A 22,772-nucleotide genomic window follows, 5' to 3' on the forward strand; every position below is an offset into this window, starting at 1 on the left:
AACATGTTTATACTCCTAGAATTTGTCACCTCTCCCACATCCTCATTCTCCACCTCTAAAGAGAGCGCTGGCTTGGCCTATTCAGCTTTATCTTCTTTCCCTGCCTCTAAGGAGAGTCCCATCTTACCAGTCCAATGCCCCTGCTCATAATTTCTGGAAATCATCAGCGATTCCCTCTGAGTAAACTGAATACCCCCTGGGCCCATTATTTATGGGTCCCAGGTATTATCGATTTCTTACTTGTTGACACTAGGCGGACAGAGACCACTAACTCAAATACTAATCAGACCAGCTGCCTGCAGTTCTGTATACATCCATTAATTTATCTAATACTCTCTATTGGATAGGACAGCGGTTAAGAGGCTTAGCCAAGTCTTGACTCTGACCCCAATAATATCCACTTTTAAAACAGCTAGGATAGGGCTTCCCTGGTGGCCCAGTGGTTGAGAGTCCACCTGCCGATGCAGGGGACACGGGTTCGTTCCCCGGTCCGGGAAGATCCCACATGCCGCGGAGCGGCTGGGCCCATGAGCCATGGCCGCTTAGCCTGTGCGTCCGGAGCCTGTGCTCCGCAACAGGAGAGGCCACAACCGTGAGAGGCCTGCGTACCGCAAAAAACAAACAAACAGCTAGGATATCAAGGTAAGCTAGGATTCCAAAGCCAAGAGGTTACTGGATTTGACCAGTAAACAGTAACAATATGATAAATAATTAATAATATCATTAAGGAAATTTTCCGTGGTGAGAGATTAGGAATCAAATGTTTAACCATAAATAAGAGAGCAGACAACTACTAACTTGAGAATGTGGGTATATCATTCAAATGGATTTACAAAAAAACATGAGATTCAAGTTGGTCGATGCTGAAATGTAAACCATGAGCTTAGGGCAAGGGTCAGCAAACTAAAGTACTGCCTCCTTTTGTAAATAAAATTTTATTAAAACACAGTCACACCCATTCATTTGCATACTACCTATGGCTGTTTTCCTACTTCAACAGCACAGTTGAGTAGTTACGATAGAAACCACAGGGCCTACAAAACCTGAAATATTTATTATCTGGCCCTTTATAGAAAAAATGTTTGGCAACCCCCATCTCAGGCTTTACGAAACTGATGACTACATTGTGAGAAAAAGGTCTCTGAGTTCATACCTCATGTTCACACCTCAAATTATTTCACACTTTAGGCAATATTTGAGTAATCTGAATTTCACCATTTGGTTGAAGTGATCAGTTTAGATAGGTCTACAGATCAGTATATAATTTTTCATATATACACCTAGTTAGATAAAGTATACCCTTGTTTACTCTTCTGAAATATTAAGGAGCAAAATTTCTTTACACATTTGAATTGTAACATTTTTTCAAATGAAAACTGGAATACTGTAAAAGAGTTTGAGGAGGATGAAGAAAAAGAAAATGCCTTTAGTGATGTGTTAATGATGAGGGAACCTGAAGCAAACTAAAGAATGAGTAGGTATTCTCAAAGATCTCTGTAGTAACCATCTGGTTATCACCTCTGGTAACCATCTAATTATCAGCTAATTATGACCACCTGAGTAAGTGGTGCAACTGCCCCTCCTGGATCCTGTGTGATCCTCATTGAACAGGAAGCTCTTTCAATGGCAGCCTCTCCCATCTTCAGCTCTAACCTAGTGAGAACAACTATGATAATTTAGGATGCTCGTATGTCCTTTAACAGTGCATTTCTAAATTTGGGGGTGAAAGGAATAACCTCTAAACCTTCTTGGATTCTTAGGACTAAAATAGATGAGCAACCCAATAACATCTGTAGAATTGGAAAAAAAGAAAAAAAAAAAAAACCTCTAAACCTGACAGAACTGACTTGCACTGGACCACACTGGAAAGTCTCGGCCCCTCACCCAATTATCAGCTCTAACTCAGTTTCCAAAACCAGGGCCTCTTGAATGAAAGGGATGCCTATGATAGGCAGAAGGAAGAAAGGAAGAAGCCTACAGCATCACCAGTTAGTAATATAAATCTCCACTCTACCTTCTCCTAAAGCAAAGTGGAGCCATTTACACACCCTTACCCATCCCAGAGTTTGTTTATTGGCTTCATGCTACAACAGGCTATTGAAGACTCAGTTGCAACCTTTGTTGTGAGAAAATGCCTCCCAAGGTATGGGATGCTCTGGCATGTGGTGTGCATTCTGAACCCGCACCCAGATATGATACTGTTTTTCACATAGAAATGATACATGGGTTCAGGCACCAAAGGATAAAAAGAGAAGTGGCAGCCTTCACTCTAATTCCCAGTAATTCATTATCAAAATTGTTGCTTCTCAACACCCAATGATTCATTATCGAAATCGTTGCCTTTCAAAACTAGAGGTCCCTGAGTTGCTACCGGGGGTATATGAGGTCAAACTATTTTCACAATTATGCTAAGATATTATTTGACTTTTTCACTGTGTTGACATTTGCACTGAAGGTAGATAAAACTGCTGGTGGCTTATCATGAATCAGAGCAAACTATACTAGTAGCCATTATGTTCTTCACCTCCTCGCACTCACAATAAGAAAAAACAAAAAGTGCCAATTACACTTTAGAATGCTTTTAATGAAGCCATAAAAAATGTGAATTATATTAACCCTTGACCTGTGAGTACACATCATTTTAATATTCTGTGTGATGAAATGGGAAGGATACATAAAGCACTTTGGCAACACACTAAAGGACAATGACTTAAGGAAAAGCACTTGTGTGATTGCTTGAGTTATGAGCTGAGAGCTAACCTTATTTTTCATGGAACACTAATTTTTACTTTTTAAAAACATGACTGACAGATAAATTATGTCACTTCGAGAAAAACAATGGAACAGTAGGTGTGGCCAATGATAAGATTCCAGCTTTCAGAAGAAATTCAACATTTTTAAAATGTGTATCCACCACTGTGAGCTTGACAGTTTTCTAAAACTTAGACTTCTTGATGAGATCAGTGGTAGTATTAACAAATGTGAATTTTTGATATTGTATGATGAAAAAGGTCAACCTTCAGAAGATCTCAATAAGTCAGAGAAAATATTTTCCAAATAACCAATGAATAGTGTTACAAAATCATAAAAGATCCATTAAAAACACAAGACAGACCAATGGAGTTTAATGTAAAAGAGTACTAAAAGTTTACTGGTGTGGTATCAGATTCTACATTGCAACTAACCTGCAAAAACCTACAACTAGTCAAGTTTTAGTGGGTATCAAAAAGGATATCCACAGTTATATGAAAAGACAATTAAAATACTCCCTTTTCACCAAGTACATACCTGTGTGAGGCTGGACTTTCTACATATACTCCACCTAAAACAAAACATTGCAATACTGAATAGAAATCCAGCTGTCTTCTATTAAGCCAGACATTAAAGAGACTTACAAACATGTAAAACAATACCACTTTTCTCCTCTATAGTTATTTTTCCTTAAAAACATATTCTATATTTTAACATGTAATGAGCTTATCACTATTTTTAATGAAGTAATAAATAAATATATCAAAATTATCTTCAGTTTAATTTCTAATATGGTAAATATCCATCACTATAACTACGTAAACAAATGCTCTTTGGGAACCTCAACACTTCTTTAAAGTGTAAAGGAGTCCTAAGACTAAAAGTTTGAGAACTGTTGCCTTAGAGACTCTTTTTTTTTTTTTTACTGTAATCCAATGCTGTCCGATAATTCCTAACAGTTCCCGGCTGACAAGAATAAGGATTTATAAGATAACTATAAAACCTATATAAATTGAATGGTAACTTCAAGAAGCTTACAATCTCATATTCATTTTATAAAATCATTTTACAGTTACTACTTTCTCAAAACCAATATTTCCATGGGAAAAAAAAATATTGAGGGGTATCTTCTAATAAGTTCCTTGGAATTTATTTCCTTGAAAGCCATATTCTTAACTATGGGCATTTTATGCTAAATATGTCCTGTGTTCATTTAGGGTTCACAAATATGCATAACGTGTTACCAGGGCCCACTTAATCTTCACTTAACACAATTTAGCTGCCTTAATCTCTCCTCACAAATCGATTCTTCAGTTCTCTTTACCACTATTATTTCTCATTTCTGGATTTCCTCCAGTGTCTCTTTTCTAAGAGTTCACAAAGCAGCAAATTAAATTCCAGGTATGATCTCTCTACCACCCAATGGATAGGAGTGGTCTGTTCTCTGCTCTCCTAATGAAAAGCCCCAAATAATTATAGATCATCACTGCTAGATGTTATCTAATATTTTTGTTCTCAGTCATGTTGAGATATCTGTAGTATTCACTGGCTTCCAGGTTATTCTTTCCTACTGACTTTCAGAACTGCAGATCAATTTCCCACATTTCAAGGGAAGTACCTATAAAGATAATCTTACTGACACCCTCAGTTCTGTAAGAGTATAAGAGGGGCTGTGGTGAAAAGAAAGTCTAGTAAAGAACAAGAACAGGGGCTTCCCTGGTGGCGCAGTGGTTGAGAGTCCGCCTGCCGATGCAGGGGACGCGGGTTTGTGCCCTGGGCCGGGAGGATCCCACATGCTGTGGAGCGGCTGGGCCTGTGAGCCATGGCCGCTGAGCCTGCGCGTCTGGAGCCTGTGCTCCGCAACGGGAGAGGCCACAACAGTGTGGCCTTCTACGTACCGCAAAAAAAAAAAAAAAAAAAAGAACAGCACTCAACAACAACAATTGTATGTATATGTCTGCACACACGTGTAAAAGTTGGGGAAGGTAATTATTTTAGTCACATAAATTTAGCCATCAAAAAATAACATATAATTTGGTTCAAATACCTGATTTTTATATTCAGGGTACACCAGTCTTTCAGCATTCCATTATTTTCCTTTAAATTTATTACTAATGTGTTTTTTTTTTAGCAAAGGGGAAAATATTTTAGAAAGTATTCTCTTAAAGGAAAAATAGCATACCTTATGTGGATTTTTTTTCACATAGTAGGACTGAGAATGTATCTTTGTATATTTAACATTTTTCCATCTATTTGTCAGTGGGATTTTTAACTTCTCAGCCTCTTGAGACATGCAATCACTATTAAGCAGAAACAAGCCAGGGGGTCACCTAAATTCAAAAACTATTGCATAATTAATTGGAAAAGGCTGTGCACTTATAGATGTTTTCTGAAGACACCATAAAGAAAGTAATACAGGAAAAAAATTTATTGTAAATATCAACAATATTCCTCTATTTCTGAGATGGATTTTATAAAATGCTTGTTTCAGAAGAAATAAATTAACATTTAGAACGGAGAGATTAAAATGAAGCATTGTATTTGATGTTCTCCTCAATAAAGAGAAATTACTCCAACCATAATTGACATCTATTTCTGTTTTCCAACATCAGTCAGTCAAATGAATTGAGCTCTCATTATATCTGTGTACTATTCCTAGCTCCGTGAAAAAGAAGTTACTTTCAAGAAGCTGATGCTTACTCATTTGCTTTGTAAAGTTAACATTGTCATTAATTAGAAACTAAAGAAAATAAGAAAATATAATCCCTATGTATTCTAAATTACTTTGAAAAGAACCAGGATACGTAAGAAGATTAAAGGATTCTGATTTTAAATATTCATTATTCATATTGACAATCCCCAGAAAATATGTTTTTATTTTTAAGGGACTACCTTTAAAAAGTTGTAAACCTCTATTCCCTTTAAACAAACAAATAAATAATTGATGGGTATCACTTAGTGAAGGTTATTGATCCCGCAAATTTTCTGTTTCTAGAAAAAAAGTAAATCTTTCAAACCTTGGTTTTTGAGCCACTTCTCAATGAGTATGGGGAAACTCCTCAAATAAGCATAATTTAATTCCCTGTAACTTTCAAAATAACAGCACATCTTGTAGAACTTTGCAGATTTTACTTAGTCAAACAAATCAAAGAGTTTATGGTTTATTGTAAAAATTCCATTTAGAAAAATTCATATAGCAAAATAATTTGTTCCTTTAGAAGATCTGAGGCTATAATATCAAGCTTCTAACCACATTTTCAACATAATGATCAAGAACTCTTACTACCTTTACAAAGTATCTCCATCCAACCCCCCACACCCAAATAAGTTTTATTTTTAATGTGGTTAACCTGCAAATTTTTCTCTAGCAATTTTTTGTTTTGCCTGGATTTAAGTCCTATTATTAAGTCCCTACAATTCAACATATATTTATTGAGAGTCTCAAGTATGCAAAGCTCTGGGTTAAGCACTGCTCTTAAATCCCTGAATCCTACTGTAAAATCCTATTTTGCCTACATCAGTGAATCCATTTCAGAGGGTAAATAACTACAATAGCCTTCTGACTGGTCCCCATAACTTTAATTTATCCCCCCTTTAATCCCACCTGAAAACTACAGCCAGATGAAGTGTAAAATAAAAATTTAATAGCGACTGTTGAAAAAAGCACAAAAGGCTCCACTTTTCTAAAGTAAATTCACATATTGCTTTTAGCTGTGGAAACTTTTGTTTAAATAAAATACTTTCTAAGCCCAATACACAAAACAGATGCAGGTAGAGTTACTTGGATTAAGATAGGGAAGGGGGAGAAAAGACCATGGGTTCAAAGGAAAATGTTTAGGCTTCTTGCCTTGCATTGAAGGTGTTCTACAAAATAACCTCTGTATTCCTTAACCACTATCTTCCTCATACTGTCTCCATTCCTGAAACTTCTGGATCATGCATTTTGATCATTTTCTCTCAGATACATTCTGAACAACACTACCTCAATCACCCTTGCTTATGCTATTTATCTTACCTGAGATACAGCTTCCTCACACACTTTGACCATTTAATCTATTTCTAACAATTATTTGAGGCCTAGAAAAATTCTGCCTGCTTTTATACCTTTCATAGTGACATAAAAAGTAGTGAAAATTCTCTCCAATGCTTATCACATGGACTGCCACTTAGCATTGTTAGGTAATTACATGAAGATAGCTTTTATAGAGTTTAAGGTAGTTTTTCCAAAATTCCCTCATCGATTTATAAATATCTTCTCAGTTAAATTACTTCTAAGCAAACAATCTTTCAATCCAGATTTCCTGTGTTTGAAGATCTGTCAAACTATTGCCGGTCTCAATGTTTTAGCCTCTGTCTTAATTATCTATTGCTAGGTAACAGCTTGCCATAAATTTTGTGGCCTAAAGCAATACACATTTATGATTTCACAGTTTCTGTGGGCCAGCTTAGCTGAGTCCTCTGCTTAGGGTCTCACAAGGCTGCTATACATACGGTAACCGCCAAAGCTGCAGTCTCACCTGAGGCCTGACTGAGGAAGAATCTACTTCCAAGTTCACATGGCTGTTGGCAGTATTGGGTTCCTCACAAGTTGTTGGACGGAGACCCCTGTTTCCTGCTGGCTGTCAGCCAGAGGCCACCCTAATTTCCTGCCACTATGTAACATAATCATGTACGTCCTGTCACCTTTGCCATAATCTACTTGGCTAGAAGAAAAGTCACAGGTCCTGCCCACACTCAAGCAGAGGTAGTTACACAAAGGCATGAATACCAGGAAGTGGGATGATGGCTGCTGCTAAAATTACTATATCAGTGAAAGGACGCTTAGATTAAATGAAGCCAAGAAGACTTTTAAGTTGGTTCCAGACATCTGAGAATCTTCACACACATTAGTAAAAGGTATACATATGTTCCAAAATGCTCAGTAGTTTTATAAATAGTAGTGTTAGGACATGGAAGGAAATTTTCTTAGCACATACACCAAATACCTCGTCAAAATCTTAAGGGATAATGTGACTTTGCCTCTTGTTCAAAGGATTTTTCCAGCTGACTCGTTAAGAAAAGGAGCTAACATCTTGGAAATGGTGGAATTCCATGAATGCTATTTACTAATACAACTGAGTTTGGAAAAGACTGATTGATTTAGGAAGAGTGTAGCACATTACCATCAGTGCCAATCATTACAGAGGCATGATTCCAGATGTCCTCTTCCAGAGAATTTGGCCAAAAGCAGAGGACCATGATTCCCCATAACTGTAGAGAATGGGGTCCAGTGAAAGTCTGAGTCAACCTCAAAAGCTACAACATCTGCAGGGAAAAGATTTGAGGGGAATTCACAGGAAAGAATAGAATGGAGGAACTGTCACCTAAGTGTCAACAAGTCGGGCTCCACACAGCATTCAAAGTTCTCAATCAGGAAATCTGTGAAGTAAATTAAGGAAAAAGACAAAGGGATTGTTTTGGCTAAAAAATTACTCAAAACTGAAACTAGATCTAAAGTCAGGTCCCAATATGAGTTTTCTTTGGCATATCTCAGTCCCATGCATAACAGTCATCTATTCACTCATTCTTAGGGAGACATACACAAAATATACATCTCAATGGGGCATCGGATCCTAGTCAGTTTTTCCATAACATTCTTAGTAAAAGAAGGGATTTGGAAATTTTTCACACTAGGAGACCACTCTGGAAAAGCTACATTAATGGGAGGCCAACAAAGTTAGTCAGATATTTCTCTAAAAATGAATTCTAATGACTTAAATATTTTATATTGTTTCTCTCTGCAAAAAAATATGTTTATTAAAAAAAAAAAAATATATATATATAGAGAGAGAGAGAGAGAGAGAGAATGCCTCCCCCTTAGGTTTATGTCAAAGTTTTAGGACTCCATGACCATTTTCTAGAATTAAACCTCTGCACACATTATACCGAAAAGACATAAAAATAGATCTGTGGCTGCCTTTTTTTTTTTTTTTGACAGATGTATCTCAATTGCCTAAAAGAACACTTGACATAGCAGATGCTCAATAAATATTTGCTGAGTGAATGAACAAAAATCAGAGCCGGGAACGATTTCAAAGTTCATGTAGTCCAACTGATGTCTTGCTCAGTACAATACTCCCACAGATTTCTAATGTTAAGCTCCTTTCATTTGTAGAGCTCCTTGGAGTTGACAAAGTTTATTCATGTCTATTATTTTATTTCATGTTTGACAAAATATTCTATGATCAGTATTAATACACTTCAGATGGAAAAACAGACTCCAAAAAGTGAAGTTATGTGTCTAAGATAACACAGACAGAGATGGAGTCACCAGTTAGTTTGTTCCATTCATCACAATTTTATGTGCTTGGCCTCATTTTAGGTACCCATATGATAGAGATCACCTACATCCACTTCATGCCAGCCTGAACCCTCTTCTTTTGGATTTAAAATCTCCCCTTTGCAGGGAAGGGCAGGGTGAGCCAAGCAACCCTGAGCAACATCAAAGCCACCAATTTTCTGGAAAGGCTGTCAGTGCACCCTGGCTGCTCTGTGTTCAGTCCCTCTGTGTTGGGAAGACCGCCTGCCCTCCATTCTAAAGATTCCTACAAAGATCTCACTATGGTAGTGCACATTATCCCAGCTCCTAACCACATTATCAATCTAAAAGAGAAAGACTGTAGCTGTTTGTTAAGTACCACTTATGTTAAAACCTTAAACCTAAAGCAAGAATGAAGAGAAGAAAGAGTTAAAGTATTTTCACAGTGACTCCAAGACAGTAGACACTTACTGAATGTTATATTAATTAATTAACTAGTTAAATAATTGTCAACTTTGTCAAATATAGGTTTTTCAAAGGTTGCTTTTACTAACAGCATTCTTCTTTCACTTTTATCAGAAATCTAGGTGGAATTCTTAAGAACACAGATCAAAAGCAAAAATACTGTTTTCTAAATGTGGCAACAGCATGAAACTAAAAAGAACTAAAATTCATTCAAATGTAACCCAGGTGCCAGCTCCCTGATGCCTCCAAGTCCTCCCAACTATATTAGATCAGCCTGTTCTTCATTTGAATCTTTCTTCCACTTAGGATAGGCAATCCAGAATCCATCTCTATTAGGGATTCAGGCTGATGGGGTGAATTATGTTGATTCTAATTATCTCTGGCTCCCAGTTATTGCTTTCTCACAATTCTCTAACATTAATGCATGTTATGACTTTTCCCCATGCTGTTGCCCTTTTGAGACTACCCTGCTATTGATCCTAGGTACCAACAAAACACACGGTTTTATTGAAGGTTTAGGACAAAAGAATACAGCATAGTAACTTAAAAACTAAACATGTATGTATCCCTAAATACTTTATTTGGGGGGGGGTCAGTTTTATAAAAAATGTTGTTATTTAGTATATAATTTTCTGAGATTTGATTTGCTTTATTACGTTTCTAAAATTTATCCATACAGTTTCAGCTGCAACAATGAAGATAATATTCTGGTTCTTAGGCTGGATGGTATGTTCACAAGTGTTTATTATTAAAATTAAATATCACTATATACTCTTTCATATGTAACAAGTTAAAACATTTAAACTAAATATTAGCCGCTTCAGTTCTTAAAATTCTGACAGCCATTAACACCTCCAGGAACTTCTCCCTCTCCATCCAACTTTATTCCTTCCATGGAGCTCAGCCAAAGACCACATTACTAGGCTCCAATCTTCCTTCCTTCCTCCCTCCTCTCAATCACTTTCTTCCAACTGCAGCTCTTAATCCTTCCGATTCCTATTACTGATTTTTCCAGATGTATTATTCCATATTGACTTGTAATAAGCAGCCCCAACCCCCAATATCACAGTAGTTAATACAATAATACAACATTCTTGCTCAAGTAAAATCCAGAGCTAAAGTTCCTGACCAGGAGATCTCTGGGGCAGCTGTTCCTAGTGGTCCACCTGGGATTCAGGCTCTTTCCATTGTATGTTTCACCACCTCAAAGTCCTTCTCTTCCTGCTGTGTGGCTGGGGGAAAAGAGCAGAAAAGATCCCACAGGGACTGTCTATGGTCAGGCCTGGAAGTGGCATACATCACTTCAACTCACTTTCCATTCAAAGAGCTTAGTGACACAGTACCCCCTGGACACAAGGGGCTACTGGGAAATATGTCTCTTCCTCTATGCCCAAAAGGAAAATGAGGAGGCAGAGAGTAAGGAGTTTATTTTTATGTATATCTTTCATACACAAATAGATATCAGGCTACTTTCTATACAAAAGCAGAACTCTTTATATGAGTCTACTACAACCATATAATGGGATGGGGGGCACTTTGAGATAATAACAGAAGTTTTCCTTATTAACACTTTTTTTTTGGCATTGCCATTCCTTGCCATAGGAATGGAGATCAGAAGGAAGAAGTCAGCTGAAGTCCTGAAGCCTTTTATTTTTTTCAATTTGTTTCAGAGGGAGCTGTCTTAAAATTTTAAGCAAGGGAAGAAGTTTTCAGAGATAAAAAGGTACCTTGAATTACAAAAAGCTTGGTTTTGCATATAAAGAGTCACAGCTTGGAAGACTAAAATGGAGTTTATTCCATAAGCCTTAGAGTAAAGAAAACTTAATCATGAAGGAAGAGAAGTTTCCCCAATTCAGAAGATTATATGTTGGCCAGTGGGTAGGAAAGGAAGAACTGAAGGTAACTTGCTAGAGTATAAATATTGTAGCTGCTTGAGAAAAGGTCTAGTGTTCCATCTCCTTATGCTAAATAATGACTGGGAAGGATGTCAGAAGGGAAGGAGGCATCTCTGGATAGTATACTGATAGAAATCTGAGATGAGTTTGAAAAGATTCTAGAACAGAAAGTTCATTGCCTGGCTATAAAGAGTGTAACCAGGAGCTGGGTAGAGAAGTCCCCCGTCCAACACTGTACCTGAAATAGCAGTGGCTGAAGGAGGTGTCTAGATGGATGGTCTGAGAGCTTCCTCATAAGAGTCTCTGCACTCCAGATAGATGGGGCTGCATCAGCCAAGAGTTACCTAGCAACCTTGACAGAGTACATATAAGATTGGGCGCCAAAAGCCCTAGAAAAGCCTTGTAGTGGGGTAAGAACTGGAGGCCCATGATGAGGCGTGAACTCAGCATCAGGTACAGAGGCCAACACCCAAGACCAAGAGAAAAGACTGACACTGCAATGGAGGCCATAGAGCATACGGGAGGTCCAGCAGGCCAGTTGGCTGGCTTCTAATGCCAGAAAGAAACATCAGATAATCACTATCACCATCCCCCAAGAGGGCCAGATTACAGCATCATAATTAACTAAGTTGTTACTGAAAGAGACTTAAAGTTTAACTGAAAGTGCTAATTACCTTAAATTGGCAACAATGAGTTGGCCCTGATCAACAAAAAATGGGGATTTGAGTAAACTTATGTTAATTCCAGGAAAACAAAGAATATTGCATTTTTTGCACACAAGCTGTAACTTGTGCCTATTTACAACTCTATGTCTTCTAGAAACAACATTTTATTGATGACATACTGTGTTTTAAGCTCTGTATGTTAAGAGTGCCAAGATTAATAAATCCAAGTTACTGAACTCCTTTTATGGTCTTATAGTGGAGTGGGTGTGTTAGCTAGGCTATAAAACCTACTGCATCTGAATATTTGTATTAGTATATAAATATCCTAAACAAGGGCTGAAAAAATAATAAAGTTCCTCTTTGGCACACAACTAACTATAAGCAGTCCAGAGTGGATATGGCAGCTCCACAGTATGGGGGATGCAGGCCTCTTCTGCCTTGTTGCTCTGCCATCCTAGGGTGTTACTCATATCTGCATAAGCAAAAATGGTTCACCGTACCCATGTTCTAGTCAGTGGATAGGAAGGATAAAGGGGTATGGCAAGGGCATACCCTTTACTTTAAAAGGCACATCTCAGAAATTGCACACACCATTTTGTGCACAAAGCATTGGCAAAGAACCCAGTCCTATGGCCACCCATACTGCAAGGGAGGCTGGAAAATGCAGTTCTCATTTGGACAGCCATATGCCTGATTAAATCCTTTTACTACATAAGGACCCACCAAACATTGGGAGACAATGTAGCATCTGCCTTAGTCTGGCTTCTCAAACATGCGCAATACGTGATCCAACAAAGAAAAGAAACTAACTTTGGAAGGGAAAATAGAGGGAAGTATGAGGGAAGAGACAGCACGCTAATCAGGGAGGCCTTCAGAGAAGAACTGAGTCTCATAAGATGAGTAGAAGTTCACGAAGACCACAGAGCAGAATACAGGCATCTAGAGGGAAGGAAAATAAGAACATGTGCAATAGCACAGAGTGATATCAAAATATCAAATGTGACATTTGCTGTTCCATTTAGGGAATTGCAAGTAGTTCTATGAAGCCAAAGTGTATGGAGGAATTGATGGAGATGAGATTGGCTCAATATAAAGAAATCAGATAATAAACAGTCTTCTATGGCCAGTAAGGAATTTAGCCATTGTTCTGTAGGTAAAAGGGAAATGCTGATGAATTTTAAGTAGAGAAGTGACATAACCATATTTATATATTTAAGAGATTACTCTTGAGACAATGTAGAGAACAGATGAGCCTGAAGATAAGGATAAGATTTAGGAGGCAGCTGCAATTGTACAAAAACAAGATTACAAGGGTATTACCTATGGCAATACACATAAGAAATAAGAGCTTTAGGTGACAGATTCTGTAGGACTTGGCAATTAACTGGCAGTAGAAGTGAAGGGGAAAGAAGATTACTGATGCCTGGGTGGATGCAGCTTAAGACATAGAATTCAAAATGAGATCATGGATATGTTGAGTTTGAAGGTACTAGGGATACTAAGAAACACCTGAGCGAAGGTGACCAATATTTATATAAAAATAAGGATCTGGAGCCAAAGAGGGAGGTCTAAAATGGAAATGTGTATTTGGAATCATCAGTGTGATGTGATAGTTGAAACATCAGACATCAATCAATGAAAATACCGAGGTTGAGAAGACATCTGAGAATGGAAGATTGCTTAGTATGCAGTGCCAAGTAGCACTACTGACCTTGTAAAACATTTCTGGAAGTCAGATTTCAAAGTTCTGGTCCACACAAGTAGTTAATATATTCAAATACATTGAAAGTCACTGTAGGGACTTCCCTGGCAGTCCACTGGTTAAGACTCCAAGCTTCCACTGCAGGGGGCACGGGTTCGATCCCTGGTTGGGGAACTAAGATCCTGCATGCCACACAGCGTGGCCTAAAAACAAAAAACAAAACAAAAAAAAGAAAGAAAGGAAAAAGTCACTGTAATCAGGAGCTGACGGTGAATCTGTAAGGAGAAGGAATTCTGTTGCTCTATAGATAGAGAAGGAGGAATAGAACTTTAAAATAATGATTATAATAAAGTGTAAATTAGAAGATCTGGATGCATATCCCAGGTCAGTCCTTACTGGCAGGTTGAACATGGGCACATAAGAAACATACCTTCAAATAGAAGGAAGAATCATGTGCAGAAAGAAGCAAAGACAGGAAATTGAAAGTAAACACTACCTGTACTTCCAACATGTTCTAAATTCCTGTCCTTCTTGGACTTTCTTCATTCCTACCTTTGAGTTCCACAAAATACCACTGTTATTTATAACAGATTTCTCTTTTTCCTCCTAGTCCAAAGTAAACTGATTTGCTTCTTGCAACAGTAAGATCCTAATATACAGATACAACATCCTTTTAGAAAGAAAAAATTCATTTTCTCCTACATGGATGCGAGGAAGTGTGAGGAGGAAAGTATGTAGAAAAAACTATCCCTGTCTAAAGCAGAGATCGTTAGGTACCATCCCATATACATTACCCTCTTTTCTCAAAGAGGAAAGGAGAACCCACATTTTCATTGATAATTGGTTGAAAGCACTTTGCAGTCTCCCTTGTAGCCCATCATGACATGTGACAAACTTCTGAATGATGAGATGTAAGTGGAAGATGATATTGGAACTTCTTAGAAGACTACTGAAAGAACACTAACTCATTTAGAAAATACCTTTTTGTCCTTTCTCCCTTCCTTCTTCCTGCATTCTGGACAGCTGACATGAGTGCAGGAGTTCCAGCAGCCATCTTGAACCAAGAGGTGACCTTGAGAATGAAAGCCATCCACAAAATAGTGGAATAAGATGGCAGAAGGAGCCCAGGTCTCTGATGACCACAGAGCCATAACAAAAGCCTTGAGCTCTCTTCTCTGTTTTTTTATATGGAAGAGAACTAAATTTCTATCTTATTTAAGACATTTGAAGTTTGCTGTTATATGCAGCTAAACCTAATTGTAGCAGATACTTTTTAAAAAATCGATATGCCTTTTTATAATTTATACAACTCCAATTCCTAATATTACTACTGCATTTATCACAGAAAGTACTTCCTCAAACTAAAAAATTATTTAAGAACTCTTCTTCTTTACATTTCTTTATAGGAGAAGTCAGAGTGATGTGGTGGGGAAAAAACTTCCAGAAAATTAAGAAACCTGTATCTAGATGCTAGTTATATTACTTTATTAAGTAATAAAACTTCAGGTACTTTTTTTTAATCTTTAAAATGAACGATTTGAACTACATAATGTCTAAGATCCCTTTTAACTGCAAAAACTTCTTCTATCCTGTATGTTTTGCTTTTTTTCACAGGATTATTGAAAAGATCAAATGTATGACTATTATTTAGCAAACACATAGCACTGTGCCAGGCACTTTGCAAATATTAATCATCAAACAGACCTATGAGGTAGGTGCCACTCAACTTGCCCAAAGTCACACAGCTTATACTTGGCAGAACCTGGATTCAAACCCAGGAAGTCTGACGGGTCTCTGATCTTAACCACTATCCCATCCTGCTTCAAATAAACAGAGCCGTAAATAAGCCCCACTTAACAAAGTCACTCCAGTACCAGTGACTCAAAGAACCTAACAGGACCTGGAAACTTTATTTATAAAATATTTCCAAATGTGATTTCTCCCACATACCCTTTGAACACAGTATTGGTGAGAATGTCATAGTGCAACAGAGACTTCAGAAGGGTACCTGTGCCGTGCTCTGGACTAGATGGGTGCATAGTTTCCCTGTGAAGCAGGACTGAAGAAATTTTCTTAGAATAGCCTCTGGGGAAGAAGGATGCTCATTCTTTCTAGTAAATCCGATTTTTATTTTAAATAACTAGATAAATGAATAAATAAACCATCGCCTATCATTTTTTCAAGCTGGGCTGTACCATTGATCTTGCCACTGCCATGCAGCAGATGGGCTGCGCTCCGGCATGTGTGATGCTGAGCTGCCATCTCTCAGTGGCTCCAGCCACTATTCCTCTTCCTGTCCCTAGTATGTGAATATTGGGTTTCACATAGAAATGTGAAAAATGCCTTTAAGCTCATTTCTACATGAAATACAATATATTTGCCAGATAAGCTGGACCCTCATATTATTCATAAATCAATGTTTATCCTCAGCCAAGAAAGTACTAAAATGTTCTTTCCTCATTTTGAAATCTAATCTGATATTCACAGTAATTATGCTGCCTTTCATATGAATCACTGTCTCATCCTGTAATCGTTAGTACTATGGCTGATTCATTTTCTGCCTTCTAGTATTTGAAATGATCATTTCACTTGTGGTAGGATTTTGGGAGTTATTGAAGTAAATCCTTTTATTCACTAGACTTTCCTTTTTTTATCTCATCTTCAGTCTCTTTGTTCAGATTTTACACCAAAGTTTTCCAAAGGCTGTAGCAAGCAGGGGAAGAACAAACTGTTAAATCCTACTGAAGCCAGAAAAGCCATACAAATGGATGGCGAAGCCTCTCTCTCCACCATTTTTCATTGATCTTGCCTTTCCTACCGGAGTCAAACCACACCCGTCCTCTTATTTACCCCTTTCATCCCTCTAAAATATAGTCGTGTTAATATGATGTGCTGAAAAGCTTTTAAAATACCGAAGTCTTTATTTCTGGTCATTATCCAAATACACATAAATAAATATGAGTTATTTTCTAGGTATCACATACATCACCATTTTGGAAGAGCCACATTTAAAGACAGATGTCTGCTGCCCTGGAACCTCCAATATCACATTATTCCATGCATATTAGGAAGGTGTCATGGGATCATCTCTGGTTCAGACCCTCTGGAATGTAAGGCAAAGTCTTGGGATTATGCCCTGCTGCCCTTTCCACATTAAATGCTCCACTGTCAGAATGAGTGGAAACAGGTGGACCGAGCACAAGGCCATCTGACTCGGACTGCCAACCCCCAGGTGGAATGTAAGGAGATGGAAAAGCAAGAACCTTTGTGAACACTGCTGTGGCTGTAACAAAAGATAATAATGAAAGGGGACTCTCGCCATCACAAATATTAGTAAGGGCTACTTCAGTGAAAAATTCCTTTCCATGGCCACAGTCACAGGTAGATTCAACATCCATGATAGCTTTACTTCAGGAGGGGTTGTTTATATTGTACTCCACTTAAGGGCTATTCCGTACCTAGAAAACTGACTAAAGCTTACGCTATCTTTGCATTTGAAGTATTGGGCTTTTCATTTTAAAACATTAGGTATGAAATTCCATCTTCAAAATGAGAGTGGCCATTCATTGAATGTGTAGGATACTGTGCTAAGAGCTTTATAGTCACAATCCTATTTGAACCTGAAAACAACTCTTTGAGGTATTATAAACTCTTCACAGATAAGGAGATAAAACATCACATACTTATTAGAGAAGATCCACATCAGAAGTCAGGCTTTTGGAACTCCGAAATTCATCTTTTTAACTACATGTTATTTTTTTAATCTCATGCTATATTGCCTTTGCACTCACGCATGGATTGCCCAAGAGCTGTGCCCAGTTTTTCCCATACCGGTATGTCTTGCTATAATCAGTTGGTTTTTAGAAACTTCCTCTTTGCTTTCCTCTTTCAATGCTCATGGGGTTGTTTTGATTTTTTTTTAATGGAGTTAGAGGAAGTACTGAACAATGACAACATTATCCAAAAGCAGAATTTGTTTTAAATGGTTTTCAACCATTGTAATTTTCTTAATCAACACATTTATTCTATCACCACATAAAAAGATACAGTACTAGCTGGATTTTTATTTTGTCTGAAGATGATGCTGCATTTTGTAAAATGACGTTTATAAGATACAGAAGGATACACCTCTGTGCAACAAAGCAGTTGGTCTTAAAATGGGCAATTCAGCCATTAACTCTTCCCTTGGTTTCTTATATGGAGCTTCCATGACATCTAGTGGATATTCTTTATACGGCATGTAGGCGTTCTAATTTAGAAGCATATTCACCATCTTACATTGCTAATGAAATTTTAAATTAACACAGTACTTCACAGTTTACAACTCACTTTCGCATCAATCATTGGTTTATGAGCTTGATGTAATGACCTTCTTATACTACTTAGATTTTTAAAATATTTATTATAATTGTTACAACAAAGCCATCGTTTATTCTGAGTACAGGATTGAATCATAGAATTTGATTCTTTGGGTTTAACTTCTACAAAAGTAACAATTCTTTAGATTAAGTATCAATAGTTAAATCAAACTTACATTCTTTCAATTTTTTTTTTTAATTTTTATTTATTTGGCCATGCCGCACAGCTTGCTTTTAGTTCTCCAACCAGAAACTGAACCTGCGCCCTTGGCAGTGAGAGTGGGGAGTCCTAACTACTAGACCACCAGGGAATTCCCAAATCTACTTTTTTTTTTTTTTTTGTCGGTACGCAGGCCTCTCACTGTTGTGGCCTCTCCCGTGGCGGAGCACAGGCTCCGGACGCGCAGGCCCAGTGGCCATGGCTCACGGGCCCGGCCGCTCCGCGACATGTGGGATCTTCCTGGACCGGGGCATGAACCCGTGTCCCCTGCATTGGCAGGTGGACTCTCAACCACTGCACCACCAGGGAAGCCCCCAAACCTACATTTTTAATAAGAGTCTAAGTAATACATCTGTATTATCTCAAATAAATCACAGTAAAAAATTATTAATATACAAGTAAATTTTCTATGCCTCTTGCTGAGTTAATTTAAGAATGATTTTTGCTAAATTTTAAAAAATAGTTAACACTATTGGAGTAAGAAATAAAAGGCCAAAAACTGGTTTAAAAAAAACTAAAAATGATCATTTTCAGCAGCTTTTTTTATCTCAAAGGTCTATTCTCCAGTAATTATACTTTCCGTAGATTAAGCTAAAAGAAAATAATTCATGGAAACCACCATGCAAATAACCAGAAAGATTGTTTAAGATTTTTTTTTTCTAACGTAATTTCTCAGCCTAAGAAACCAAAAGGAGAGTCTGAGAGAAGTCTGATGCACAAGTGGTTTCTTAACTGCAATTGCAGAAATAAGAGCAAGAGACAAGGGCCAGGAAGGACAAGAGTGGATAGAGGAGGAAGAGCCAATAAATACAAAGGTGCAATACGGAGTTGGCCACTACTGGGTGCTAGATTTGCGGGACTTTCTGAAAAGACTTATTGAATATACTGTACCTCCAAATCATCTGATGGAAGAATGAAAGGGCGGGGAGCATTTATCTGTCAACTCACATCCCCCATTGGTCAAGGTGTGCCCCCTGGGTTACAAACTCTCCCACACTTCCAGGTTGCTCATGGGTGTTCAAGCATCCCAAGCTGCAGGTGTCAGAGAAGGCAATATGGGCCAAGGCAAGGCAATTCCGGTTACACATAAAGTAGGTCAACATCTGTGCAAAAGTGTTCCCTGAAACCATGACTGGAATGAAAGACCAGGCCAAATGGATCTGCAGTTGTACATAAGAGATGTCCAATACATGTACATATAAAATCTGTGTTATGTTCACAATAAATAGGTCATTCAAGTTTGTTATGGATACTTTTATATTTTATGGACATTATTAAATATGTTGATTAATTGATGCAATCATCACTCTAGCCAATGCACAGTAGGAGTCAAAATTACAAAGAGATCTTGAATCAGCAGTAAAAGCCATTCATCTTGATCAGCAACTATTTTAGCAGTGTCAGTCCAAATAATGTTCACAGTAGGAACTGTTATGTGGAAATATTTAAATCTTGTAAAAAGCCAACATTTAAAATCAATTATCTCGATGTGAAATCCTGATATGGTGGGAATAACTGGCTCCTGGGAAGGAACTCTGTTAAACTTTCATAGCAGTCCCAAGAACAGATGTTTTCCAGAAAGAAGAGAAAAACATAAAAGGAAATGAGAGTGGGAAATAGAAGAAAATTAAAATCCTACCTCAGATCATGAAAAAGATTTCCCAAAAGATAAATTTAGATTTTGTCTGCCAAAGGAAAATTAGAAGTTCTACTATATTGTATGTCCCTGTACTGCTCAAACTGATCACTTTATCATCCTCAAAGAGTAAAGCTTTTGTTAGATCCTTTCTTCAACACTGCTATCAAACTCAATTCAAGATAAGTCAAAGACTTAAATGTAAAAAATAAAATAGTTAAATTCCTTGAAGACGACATAGGTGAATTTTTTTATAATCTTCAGGATGAGGAAGGCTTTTTCAGCCAGAAATCTTAAAAGATGAGTAAATTTTATTAATTAAATGGTAAAAACATATATGGTACAAAGATACGCCAAACAAAAAACCAAATACTTGTAGCATGTATGACAGACAAGTAGATAATATCTGTAATAGTAAAAGAGCTCTATCAACAATCAGCAGATTGACCATGAGCTCTCATTTCAGACACTATTAGAAGGAAAATAAATATTTTCATTTCTTAATAAAGAATTTGATAGTTGATGCTCCTACTCTAGTCACATAACAAAAACAATAGCAACACAAACAGAAGCAGTCATCATTATGATTTATTGGTTTTATTTTGAAATATATGTACATAGAGACAGAGGAGATTGCCATAATCATTTCAGTGCTTAATAACTCCAATGTCATTAATGTGGCCCTTTATATGGCTGTACTCACAATAAAGTATAGAAAGTCCTACTTGCCAGTAAGTAGGATGATGAGAGTCTCCTGACAACATAATTTGTATTCCTATTCATTATGCCAAGGTCAATATACCTCCTTTATAGGTTTGTTGGGGAAATGATTGAGGCAATATATGTAACTTTAGCATTTCAATAAGTATTTTTCAAAATAAAATAAAGATAAAAGAGCTCTATCAAATCAGTAAATACAAGATGAACATCACAGAGTATACCAAAGAACTTGAATACACAATTAATGAATGAAAAAATTAAATAGTAATTAACATGAAAATATACCAATAGCTAACATCTACTGAGAGTGAGTTTACCAGGAAATGTGAAAGCTTTATGTGTGCTAATTCATTTAATCCTCACAAAAATCCTACATTATTATATTATTATTATCACCACTTTACAGATGAGTAAACTGAGACATTGAGAGGTTAAATAATTGGCACAAGGTCAGAAAGCTGGTAAGTGATAAAGATAGGATTTGAACTCACACAGACTCCAGAGCCTGGGATCCTAACCAACTACACACCCTCATTATTAATCCAAGGCAAATGCAAAAACAATGTACTGCTTTCCACCTGGTCAATTGATAATGATCCTAAAGATTATCAGTACTCTATGGGCACTCATAAATTGTTGATGGAGTGTCAAATGATACAATCTTTCTGAAAGGCAGTGTAACAATATGCATAAATGTTAAATGTTTTCTCTGTGTTGCAGACATCCTTCCTCTAATAGCATATCCCAAGGAGAGAAAGAATCATAAAGATGTATAAACAAAAATGTTCTTCAAAGTATTGCTAATAATGGGAAGGAGAAGGAAAAGGAATACACTTTAAATAAAGTGTAGCTACACAATGAATGAATACACAGCCTTAAAAACGGGTGATCTATTCACTGACATAGAGAGGTCTGAAGATTACTGAGTATAAATTCTAACTACAAAGCAGGATACAGACAATGATTTTCAACTTTTTGCCGTCACAGATCATGACAGCCTTTAGAGTCCATAATGAAAAGTGGTTCACTGAGTCATTGATTCTCAATTCGATTGGTGAGGGGCGCATAGTCCCCAGTTATAAACCATTAATGTATAGTATGAGGATATACATAGATAAAGATATATGTATATATTTATACTACATATATAACCATATATATATCATATACATGTATATAACTCTATTATACATATGTTTGCTAAAAAAATCTGAACAGATCTTTACAAAAACTTGAACAATAAATATTAGCTTGAATAATAGTATTGGGAGCTATTGATATTTCCCTCTTCATATTTTTTATTTTGTTTGAATTTTCTATACAATTGTATATTATCTGTCAAATCAAAAAAATAAAATAACACAATTTCCATCTGAAAAAAGAATTAATGCCTTTGATATGTTCTTCTTAAGCTGAGGAAGACACCACCATCTTTCTCTGTTCCCCCATAGGTCATCCAAGTTTGTAAATACCTTATGACCAGATTTCTCTTATTTCATCTGCTGGGTTACTGCCATACTTGTGGGTCTTCAAACAAGGACCAATATATGTAAAATGAATGCTTCCTTTATAGATGACACACTTAAATATTAAGCCTAAATGATGAAAATACAGAAGGAAAAAATGCTGACCTGCTTTGTGACTTTCAAAGAGCCAACTTCCTCCTCCCACAAGAGGTAACTCCTCACATTCCTTAAGGCTTTAGCAGATCCCTGTTCCCCGGAGGAGAAGCAGAGTGCACCAAACTTAAGGAGCCAATGCCTCCCTTATACACTAAGTCAATAACTCACTTCTACCAGGATTAGATCATTGATTCCAACATAATCTTAACAGAAGTGTTTAATGGCAGCCCCCTCCCTGCTAAACCTCTTAGTAGAGTATGTTCCTAGGATATATCCTCCCAAGAGAGTAGCAGGGTAGATTCAAGCTAAGAAAGCTAAATCAGCTCCACTTGGTCGGTAGCTCAGCCATACGGCTACCGAAAATTAGTCTTTGTTGCAAAATGGGAAATCCTACACCCTGAACCATCCACCAATTTCTACTGGATCTTACAGAAGCTATA

Source organism: Phocoena phocoena, chromosome 5, assembly GCF_963924675.1.
Source record: "Phocoena phocoena chromosome 5, mPhoPho1.1, whole genome shotgun sequence".
Taxonomy (NCBI): Eukaryota; Metazoa; Chordata; class Mammalia; order Artiodactyla; family Phocoenidae; genus Phocoena; species Phocoena phocoena.